The sequence below is a fragment of the Danio rerio genome, chromosome 19 (genome assembly GCF_049306965.1).
Source record: "Danio rerio strain Tuebingen ecotype United States chromosome 19, GRCz12tu, whole genome shotgun sequence".
NCBI classification, from domain to species: Eukaryota; Metazoa; Chordata; class Actinopteri; order Cypriniformes; family Danionidae; genus Danio; species Danio rerio.
Genome location: NC_133194.1, coordinates 25,919,902 through 25,931,770, shown reverse-complemented (window position 1 = coordinate 25,931,770; position 11,869 = coordinate 25,919,902). Strand labels below are relative to the sequence as shown.

Sequence of the window (11,869 nt, the reverse complement as noted above, 5' to 3'; positions counted from 1 at the left end):
TTTGGTAAGAGCAGTGATGGAGACAGTTCGAGTAAGTTAGCTCTGAGGCAGATAAGACAGGCGTAGCAAAGTATAGTGTAATTTATAAACATTGTTAGCTAGTAGCTACTTTATTCTGATGTATCTGGATATACTAGACTTGTTATTTATTTGTTATAATATTTACTGGAGAAACTATTTATCTTTACTGTATGTTATATACATGACAATAACATATTAGCTTTTTAGTAATATTATTAAAAAAAAATGTAATAAATGAAAGCTATTGGAATATCAGCTGTTGGAAAGTATGTAAAAGGTGTCATTTTTAAGTTAAGCTCCTTACCCAAGGCTGAGTGTACTCTCAGCAGTCTTATTAAAACTGCTTTAAAATGGTACAATATACATCCAAACTGGCAGCTTATGTACAAAGAAATTCACTTCAAAAGATAAAAAAGGCAAATAACTCAGGAAACAGTTGTTTCCAATTCTCCACTCAAAAGCTCTCCATGACCTCTGACCTGGCTGGTTAGATAAAATACTTTGTAAGAAGTCTACATTGCTGTTTTCTCAGTTATTTGCCAAGGCTTGAGATGAGACTAAAATTGAAGAATACTGAAGACGTCGATCAATGCTTGGAGTATGAATGGAAGTTATACATCAAATATAAAGAAACAAGAGACAGATGGTAAGGGTGGATTTAGGAGCAAGTCAAAATAAGACAGGAAAATAAGACAAACAACATAAAAAGGTCTTTTAGTGGCGATACCTTCAATACTTCATTGACTGTTTCAAATGCCAGTAGCGGATCTGCTGGTGCTCTTTATAGTTAATTACAAACTTTGACATAGTTAATCAGTATGAGACAAAAATATTGAATAATACTCCAGTCTACACACTGGTCAAAAACTTCCAACTCATGTGTAATAGCAGCAAGAGCAGAGAGCTATTTTTTATATCATCACCTTGAAATTATAAGGTTGTATATGACATTTTTGTCAAAACTGAGTTATTCACATATTCTTATTAAATGACAACTTATTTACATTGTGGCATTTTATTTATAAATTCTCAACATTTTAAGGCTTAGTATTTAGAAAGCAAAAAAGGTTTATCTATAAAGTCGAATTCTAGCTTAACTCTTTAAGGTTCTTTTCTCTTCTTCTTCATTCTTTTATATCACATTTTACCTGTTTTTATGTTTTTTTTACTCATTTTATTATTTATTTTTATTTTTATTTTACTTGTTTATTTTATTCTTGTTTATGTAAAGCACTTTGTATGAAATGTGCTATATAAATAAACTTGCCTTGCCTTAAGCCAATCAGCATTTCCAATGCAAGCATAAGAGCCAATCAGGATCAGCTATCTTTGCCATTTCGCCGGACTGCTTTGTTGACAATGGGAAAGACCAGAATGAAACACAACATCAGAGTCGACTAAATAATGCAGCACCACATAAAATTGAGCAGAAACCTGAAACTGAAAATGTGTGTAAATATGATGATTTAGAGGCGTTTTTGACATTGAGATGCAATGTTACACATTGTTGAAAAAGAGACAGTTATTAAAAAAATTTTTATTTTATTTTCGGCTTTGTCCATTTATTAATCTGGGATTGCCACAGGCGTGCGCCCTACTTAATGATAGATGCGCACATCTACTTTAGTGAACAGAACCTGCATAGGCTGTGGATAACAGGTAATAAAGTTGTAAATAATAATCAGTTTGTAGCACACACTGTAAAAAATAAACGTTATTTTACAGGTAATTGTCTGTATTTTTTTACAGAATTTTTCAGTTTTTTCATTATACAGTGAAATACCTGTTGTTTTACAGATATGTTCTGTAATAAAAAAAATCGTACATTAAATTTACAGTTATTGCTTGTATTTAGGTATTACATTCTTTTTCTGTTTTTTAAAGGAAATGTTCTGTGTTTTAATAGAGTAACACGTAATTTTACGTTAATATTTACAGATTATTCATGTAAAAATAAACCGGAAAAAATAAATGTTATTTTACAGATAATTGTCAGTATTTTTTGCAGAATTTTCCTGTTTTTTCATTATACGGTGAAATATATATTTTTACAGATATTTTCGGTATTTAAAATTTCCAACATTTAATTTACAGATAATTGTTAGTATTTTGGTGTTACATGTTTTTTTAGGTGGCGCAGTGGGTAGCACGATCCCCTCACAAGAAGGTCGCTGGTTCGAGCCTCCGCTGGGTCAGCCCAGCAAGCAATAGCCGTCATTTCACCGGCTAGGTGAAATGTAGACCAGATCTAGTCCAGCTACGTGTAGCCCAATTTTAGGCCGAATTAAATTTAATTAAATTTGGTTGTATGTTGTTTTTTTTTTTTTTTTGCTAAATAAAGCTTATGATATGTATGATACTTTATCATGTAAGAAAAGTCAACAACGTTTATGAGGTTCCTGCAAGTAATAAACGTAGTTTCAGTTTCTCTGTGTGAATTATAGACCCAATCTAGCCTGGCTATATCTAACCCATCTCTAGGCCAAAAAAACTTAAATTTGCTCACCTGTCTTTTTTGGCAAATACTTTGTGATATGATGTGATATGATATTCCTTCACGTAAGGAAAGTCAATCTCATTTACAAGGTGTTTGGGCTTTGAAAAATAAATGTTATTTTCATAGTCTGCCTTAAATTAGCCCGTCATCCGGCTGGCTATTTATAGCCCACTGATAGCCTAAACTGATCCACTGTAGTATTTGGCAGTGCAGCGCGTGCATCACGCAAGCATTATCAGTACTACATCTACTAGTGTTAAGGTGTAATTTTGTGACATGTTCTATTTATGGCAATAATTTAGCTTTGAATTAGATGGGCTTTATCCACCTCGCAAAATTGACATAAAAAATAATTGTAGGCTTACTGCTTTTTTATTTTTAATTAAAAATGAAAATGGTATAATATATCTTATTTATAATATGTTACATATATCTTACGGTAAATCAAGCCAGATCTAATCAGTTAAGAAAAATCGGCGCAGTTCCATACTCCACACGATATATGGCGGTGTTGCTGAAATGGATCAACAAATCAAGAGGAAGAAGCTGTTGTGGTTTGAAGTTTGTACCCTGCAAGGTAAGTGTAATCTGCTTTAATATCATGTTGTTTTGCTATGTTTTTTTTTATTATATGTGCAAGTTTTAATTTAGTATTACACTAATATCAATGCACAGACACTCTTTATTCCAAAAATCTTAGACAAACATTAAAACGGTGTGAGGGAGTGTTACAGTCTTTTAAACATCTCAAAATTAAACACTTATTAAGCAAAATTCGGTGATTAAGTGCTTTTATTGTGTACATTGCAAGTCGTCTTCATTAAATTGCCCTATAAAGTCAATGAAAAAGTACGTTAAGTCATGAGATGAAACTTCTGCAGTTTTAGCTTTTAAATCATGTTTGCTTTGATTTCATATCAAGAGACTTTTAAACACAAACACCAAGTTAATTCTGTTTTTATAGAATCAATTCAAGTTTATGTGTTTTTTTACTGATTTATATTTTGTAAATAAACTTTACTATGTTATGGAAAATGTATTGTTTTAGTAATATGAGTAACTGTATTTTGACTTGTCTCTGTAAAATCTAGTATTACAGTAAGCTGAGCTGACTTATTTTTATTATCATTGTTTGTTATTATTATAATGCTTCTCTAATATTTGTAACTATTTGTTTTTCTCCACAGATATTTGAGTGTGTCTGTGTATAATGAGCAGTCTAGCAGGTATGAGTTGCTGGAACATTTTAGATTAAAACATTTACACTATGACCACATTTGCTGGTTTCCCTGTCCATATGCAGATTGCTCATGTACTTTCACAAGCTGGATGAAGCTTTCGAGTCACATCAAACACACAGAATAATATATTAAACAATATGTATATACATTATCCATATAACTGCGGTTGACATAAAGAAACATTGAATATAACACACTCATGCTAAAATAGTCAAAATAAGTGAATAAATAATTGAATTTAAATGTGTAAATAAGTAATAAGCTTTAAGCTGTAAACCTTTTTATGTTAATAGCTGTTATTTTTTTCTAGTTTTAATACGTAACCAAGCATGATTCAGGGTATCTGCACATTTTTTAACAGAAAATTTAAGACCTTTTAAGACCTTTTTAAGTCCTCTAAAATGAAAATTTAAGACTTTACCTAAAAAAAAAAAAAAACAGGAAAATGTTCAGTGTGAACACAGAATGATGTGGTGAAGTATGGCGGCAAATCTATGGCGGCAAATCAATGGCAATATAAATCGAGCGCAGCGGTGATGTTTGCGCGCGAGGAGAAGTGAACCGTGAGCAGATTACTTGGTTGACTTGGTTTACTTGTTATCTCTAACGCTATTGGCTACTGTGCCTTTCCGGAAGTTAGCCGGGATTGGACGCAAGTTAAAAGATCATGCCGTTAAATATATATACAATTTGCAAGTCATAATCATAAGAAACTTTCTGAGAACTTTATGAACTTTATGAGGATTCAATCTCGAGAAACAGTCAAATAATATCCAAAATAATGACTTGCATTCTTGTAACATGACTTTCTGAACCCATTTGATTTGTCCGTGCAGCACTTGTCTGGTTTGTTGTATTTTACTTCATTATTAACCACAACAGCAGTGCTCATTATTACACTTGGGGATGATCTTTCTAGGAAATATTGTCTTCAGAAGAGTTTATTTGCGTTTTAGATCTTTATAGATAATTACAATTAATTTATCTTTATAGATAATTTTTAACATTGTTTGTAATATAGATCAGTGTAAAATATATATATATCTATATATATTATATATATTTTTCAATCTCATTTTTAGTTAATGATTGAATAACCTGCATATAAAGACTTCAATCAAAAATGATTAGCCCAATTAAACATAAAAAATACAGTGACAGACATTCAGATGGGTTTTTATCGCCACCTATTGAGCAACAATTTAATTTCTACAATCTTCGTTTGGCTTTACTCACTATCCATTACATCATTCCACTTCAGAGGCATACAAATACTACTTTCTATACGACAGGCCCACATCTTAAAGGTCACATATGCAGTTGAAGTCAAAATTATTAGCCCACTTTTTTCTTGTTTTATTTCGGCAAGAATAAAAGCTGTTTTAATTTTTTAAAACCCATTTTAAGGTCCATATTATTACCCTCTTTAACCTATTTATTTTTTTCGAAAGTCTACAGAACAAACCATCGTTATACAATAACTTGCCCAATTACCCTGCCTAGTTAACCTAGTTAAGCCTTTAAATGTCACTTTAAGCTGTATAGAAGTGTCTTGAAGAATATCTAGTCTAATATTATTTACTGTCATCATGGCAAAGATAAAATAAATCAGTTATTAGAAATGAGTTATTAAAACTATAATGTTTAGAAATGTGTTGAAAAAAATCTTCTCTCCGTTAAATAAAAATTAGGATAAAAATAAACAGGGGGCTATTAATTCAGGCGGGCTAATAATTCTGACTTTAACTGTATAGTGGAATAACAGACTAATGGCAATATATTTACTATAAACCTTTGTACTTTATGCACTGCATGCATGTATAGCCTATTTTGTATACTATTGTCCATCCAATTTATTCTGACTTGTTCTTCACAGAAAATGAGTCAAGGACAATGAATCTTAGAAAAAAAAAAGATTTTTGTAAATTTGAACACGTTTAGTTTGAGTTCAGTTTAAATGTAGGTGCTAAACTTCATCAAATGGTTCAAAACACATTTAAAGTCTGAATTATTCGTCCTGATTTAATAGCCCATGTATATTTTCCTCAATTTCTGTTTAATGGAGAGATCTTTTGCCACATGGTATAACTCTCTCTTTCTCTCCCAATTAATAAAGTTTGTTACAAGAATATATCTCATTATTTTGATATGTCATTATATGACTTGGTCATGATGGTAAGAATAGGCATTATTATGAGATTAATTATTACAAAAAATATCTCATTATTGAAAGTAAGTCTCCACCTATTATTAACTAAGAAAGTAAGTCTATGTTTCACACTGTGACATTATGATAAGATTTCCTATATAATTTTATTTAACGGGGAAACTAGCTTACCTGCGTCCAATCCCGGCTAACTTCTGGAAAGGTAGAGTAGCCAATAGCGTTAGAGATAACAAGAAAACCAAGTCCCGCCCTAGGACTCACAAAAATCTAAACTGTTTCGCGCGAGCAGAGAGAAGAACCAGCGAGCGGAGAGAACTGATCGCGCGCGCGCTGTAGGCATGACCTCGCTCGCGAGAGCATACATCGTGCGCACAGATGATAATGTGCACGCGCGGGACTTGTTTTCTCGCGCTGGATCAGTTGAGCGCGCGCGTGAAGATCCCCTGTGCGCTCGCGAGCTGTAATTTTCTCGCGTGTAGACCTGTAATCTGCTCACGGTTCACTTCTCCTCACGCGCAAACATCACCGCTGCGCTCGATTTATATTGGCATTGATTTGCCGCCATAAGACGAGTCGGACATGATATTTAAGATCCCACATGAAATTTAAGACCTCCTTATGGAAAATTACAGAATTTAAGACATTTTCAGACCTTAAAAATCGAAAATTTTATTTAAGACATTTTAAGACTTTTTAAGGACCCGCGGGGACCCTGTGATTGTGTACTGAAGACCTGCCTCATCTGAAGACTTGTAAAAGAATATGTGGTAAGTGTGTCAACCCATCTTCCTTTCATAAACGTATTTTTAAAACTCAAAGTCAAATGACCGACTTTAGAACTCATCTCAGTATTTTTTTCCCTTTTTCTCCAGGACTAAAAGTGCAGTTGCTGAATCTCAAAATGCACACACAGCAGTGGAGATCTATATCGTTTGGGCTGAGGATGCTGGTCCTGGGGACAGACCTACAGATGTTGGTGTAGAAATTTTCAGAACCTGTGTATCATATGGATTGGATGGACTTTTTGGGTTCATGTACACTTAAAGGATTTTTTAACCAGAAATAAAAATGTTTAATTATTCATGTCGTACCAAACATTGATTTGTCATTGAAGTACAAATTAAGATACTTCAGGTGAAATCTGAGAGCTCTCTCATTCTCTATAGACAGCAATGGTGCCAACTTGTTTAAAGTCTAGATAAATACCTAAAACATCCTCAAAACAGAATTCAGAATTCAATCAGAATATTTTTAAGCTACAAGAATAATTCTGAGTGCATATAAAGCAAAAATAACAGCCTTTGAGTTTCTTCTGTGGAACACAAGATGTTTTGAAGAAAGCTGAATACCTGTAACCATTGACTCCCATGTTGTTGTTGTTGTTTTTTTTTTTTATATATATATACAGGTTTTCAGCTTTCTTCAAAATATCCTCTTCTGTGTTTAACAGGAAAATATCTTAGTTTTTATCTTTTTTGTTTTGTCATAACTTTGTCATTTTTATATATTTTTATTTTGTATTGGTTAATGTTGCTTTTATTAATAAAAGTTTTGTTTAATTAGTTTGAATGGATTGTTTTTTGAGAACCTGTTAACTAAAAATGTTGATATTTACATGTGTATTTTTGTTGTTTATTAAATGTATATACAGTCATTCATTAGCTGAAATTTTGATGACTTGTTTATGCTTGGGCTGTACTTAGACGTCTATTAGATTTTCACTGACAGCCCAAATTTAACCATTATTTAGCCTAGACCAAAATTCACTGGCTATTAGACGTATACATGCAGTCGTTGAAAAGGCATCTAAATCACGTCTAGTTTAATCTTGGGCTATGGTTAGACGTTTATTAGATTTTCACTGACAGCCCAAATTTAGCCTAGACCTCTAGGCTATGTTTAGACGTCTAATAGACATCTTTTAAACCAAAAATGCTTGCTGGGATACTGTACACTGCGAAAGACAAAACAAATGCTCATTTTAATTATTATATTAATTTTCTATAATATTTATGAAGTATGCTATTATATTATTTTTCTCCTAGTGACTAATCACACATATCACTTATGTGTTTGCATGTTATGACCTGTAAATATTTTTTCTAATCAATATTTACAGTTGCAATGTAAAGTCAACAAAAAAGTTAACTAAACATTACATGGCCTACATCTGTGTTCGTATCACGATTAGCATAGCAATCATTTTACGACAACAAAACACGACTGAAAGGTGACTGCTGAACACGTGAAGAAAGCGCACCATCTGAACGGAGGCGCGGCCGCGCAAATTCACTTTTCTGCTGTGAAGAGGAAACTCCACATCTGTGAGGTAAAGCTTGACTCTGAAGTACCTATTGACATATTCAAATATACAACTCTCAAAGTGTACGTTTTGATAGACAAGGCGAGTAATGTTGGACATACGTTATGTTTGCTAAGTAAGTTATCGTTAAGGTTGCAGCTGATTTTTTGCTGCAAATTCAACGTTGCCAAAAAAAAAAAATTCCTAATTGCCTAACGTTAATTAGAAACTTATGCTTCTGTTGTTTTCTGTGGCCGTGTTTTTGACACACAAGTTAGCTGGTTAACTAGGCTAACTCTAAAGATTTGCTTAAATAACAGCAATAAAATATGTCACATTAAGTTACGTTGCTTCGTTGAGCTTTTTAACGACAAAGATACCGTCTAAAGTGTTAGAAAAGATAATGGTTTGGTTTAAAACAAGTCAGCGTTGAGTCTGGCATAAATTGAACGGAAATTAACGTTAGTTGATATAAAGCTGAAATGCAACGGGGGAAATAGTCACTTAAACTGTGCTATTATAGTCACATTGTAAGGGGAAAACTTTATTCTAAATTAACGTTACAAGCTGCATTTAATTACCGAAAAGCTTAACTATACTACAAATTTCACAGAATTTTTCATAAAGATTACAGGCATTTGACTTTTCTGTATAAAACGGGAGTTTGTGATTTTTTTTTTTCAGTGATTTGTGTTCCGTTATACTTGAATAATTTTTACATAGCAAGCATTTGCAAACTTCTGTCTCCTTTTTTCACCCTCAGTTGTTTGATTCAAGAATTTAAACGTGAAACTACCTGAAGCAAATATATCTCTATTACACTGAAGTGAGTATGCAACATGGCAAGTATTTCAAAAACTTTCACATGTCCTATATGTGGCATTGCTTCAAAAACACTGAAAGGGTATGTAAATCACCAACAGTTACACAAAAATGAAGCTCATAGTGAATATGCCTGTTGTGTAGCTGGTTGCAAATCAAGATTTACAAAGTACAATTCCTTTAAAAGTCATATTTTGCGCCACCATACACAGTCATCCATTTTGCAGTGGGAAACAGTACAGGGTCCACGGATATGTCAAAATCCACTTTGTCAGAAACAGTGCAATGATCTGAAAGATCTCTTAAATCATTTAAAATCACATGTTTTGAAGAAAGAAGAGGTTAAGTGCCCATTTAAAATGTGTGGCAAAACCTTTTCATTGAGGTCCTCCTTTACTGCTCACCTCTCTAGATATCATAAAAATGCTACATTTGCACAGGTATCCGATGTGCTTTTTGTTCATTCTGTGCAGAGTGAGTCACTTGATGTTGCTCAAAATGCACCAGAGGTAAGAATTGATGAGCCAGAGCATATCCTGTGCCCACCTGATATGAAAGGGCTATATATGAGGAATTTATCTCTGTTTTATATGAAGTTACAAGCCAAATACCTTATACCTTCCTCCACTATTCAAATGATTGTGGAACAAATAGACAGTCTTAACTCTGTGTGCCACCAGTATGTAGTTGATCTACTTCAAGGTGCTCTGCAAGCAAATACTCATTTGAGTGAGTCGGAAATTAAAGATGTTGTGTCAAGTTTAAGTGACGATAACTTGCATGCATCCTGTAGCTCTGCACTCTCTACTGAGTATTCAAGGATGCAGTATTTTAAGAAAAACTTCTCCTATGTGCATCCACAAACTATTAGTTTAGGTACTGATGAAAACCGAAAGGAACAATTTGCTCAGTATATCCCAATAAAAGAGACTTTGCAGACTTTGTTGAAAGACTCAACTGTGTGGCAAGAATGTACAAAGTCAGTCCATGACAATCCACACATTTTGAACGATGTAAATGATGGTTCTGTATACAAGAGTAATGCTCTGTTTGGGGAGTCAGGTATAAGCATAAGGCTCATACTATATCAAGATGCTTTTGAGATTGTGAACCCACTTGGGTCAGCGAAAAAAAAATACAAGATTCTTGCAGTTTACTTTACACTGGCCAACCTTGACCCATTTTATCGTTCCAGCACTGACAACTTGCAACTTGTGCTCTTGTGTAGAGAGGAACACTTTAAATATTTTGGCCATGACAAAGTGTTCTCCACAATGTTGTCAGATATAAAGGAACTGGAGACAAAAGGGCTTGTCATTTCTGGACATGTTGTTAAGGCAACTATTTTTTGCATTGCAGGAAATAATTTAGGGTCCCACCAAATTGGAGGTTTCACAGAGAATTTCAGTGTGTCCACTTACTTCTGTAGATATTGCTTGGCAACTAGAAATGAGCACCATGATTTGCAAAAATGTGCCCCTCCCAGAACAGTGCAAAACTACAATGAGGCAGTACAAGAGGTACGCAGTGGTTCCCTGACAGAAAGCAGAGGTGTAAAACTTGATTCTGTTTTCAACTCCCTTACTTACTTTCATGTATGTCAGCCTGGCCTCCCACCTTGTATTGCTCATGATGTATTTGAAGGAGTTGTGGCATATGACCTGGCCATTTACATCAAGTACTTTGTGAAAGTGAAGAAATTTTTCACCTATAGTCAGCTAAACCGAAGAATCACGCAGTTTAGCTATCATGGATCAGATGCCACGTCCACTCCGTCAGTGGTTGCAGGAAAAGGAGATAAATTAGGTGGCAAAGCCACAGAAACTGGTGTCTCCTGAGGCTTCTTCCTATTCTAATAGGTGAAAAAATTACAAACACTGATGATCCAATATAGGATACATCTTAAGCAGCTTGTAGAATTGATATGTGCCCCTAAAATATCTCACTCTCAAGTTGCTTTGCTCAATGTTTTCATTGTGGAGTATTTGGAGACAAGAAAGGAGATGTTTCCTGACCAAAAACTCAAACCGAAGCACCATTACATGGCCCACTATCCAGCTTTAATCCTCAGGTTCGGACCTCTAATAAGACTGTGGACAATGAGATTTGAGAGCAAACATTCTTACTTTAAAAGATGTGTGAGACGAACCCAGAACTTCAAAAATGTCTGTCAGACACTTGCACATAATCACCAACTTCTGCAAGCACATCTGTCCTCCAGTTCTGTCTTTGCTCCTTCTGCAAGTGAAGCAGTCCACTCCCTTCCATGCAGTCTTGTACAGTGATGCAGTACGTGGTGCAGTAGAGGCAAACTTGCATGATCAGAGTGGTCTTGTAGCATCCACTGAGGCCCCGTTTACACTAGTGCGTTTTAGTTTGAAAACGCATAAGTTTTGCTACGGTTACGCCATCCGTCCACACTACGCCGGAGTTCTCGAGCGCTGAAAACGGAGCGTTTTGAAAATCGCTGGAGAGGCCGTTTTCATTCTGAAACGCTGCTGCTCCGTCTCAGTGTGGATGGGGAAAGACGGAGACATCTGAAAACGGAGGGGGGGCTGCAAACGTTCGCCTATCTGATTGGGGCTTTTCCTCAATATTAAGTAGCCCACACACAGTTCAGTCTCGCATCCTCTTCTTGTAAGTTAAGACTTCGCAAGTTTGATCAAGGCTGCAGTCTCCCCCTTCTCAGTTTGATATGGAAAACATACCGAGGACACGGGTAAATCTTCAAAGGGAACAGTGTATTTTATAACTTCATTCACATCACCTTGGCTACGTTGTTTCACTTTCTCAACAATAAAATGTAAACATGATTTAAG

At 34.6% G+C, this 11,869-nt stretch overlaps 2 long non-coding RNA genes across 2 annotated transcripts; one reads left to right on the top strand and one right to left on the bottom strand.

Moving 5' to 3' along the window:
- Positions 1 to 1,244: 1,244 nt before the first annotated feature.
- Positions 1,245 to 9,802, bottom strand: LOC141379088 (uncharacterized). Its single transcript, XR_012395067.1, has 3 exons — positions 7,333 to 9,802; positions 6,653 to 7,275; positions 1,245 to 4,102 (listed from the first exon to the last, which is right to left on the bottom strand). It is a non-coding gene; the product is annotated as an uncharacterized lncRNA (long non-coding RNA).
- LOC141379087 (uncharacterized) lies at positions 6,215 to 7,579 on the top strand. Its single transcript, XR_012395066.1, has 3 exons — positions 6,215 to 6,693; positions 6,799 to 7,231; positions 7,343 to 7,579. It is a non-coding gene; the product is annotated as an uncharacterized lncRNA (long non-coding RNA).
- Positions 9,803 to 11,869: the final 2,067 nt, after the last annotated feature.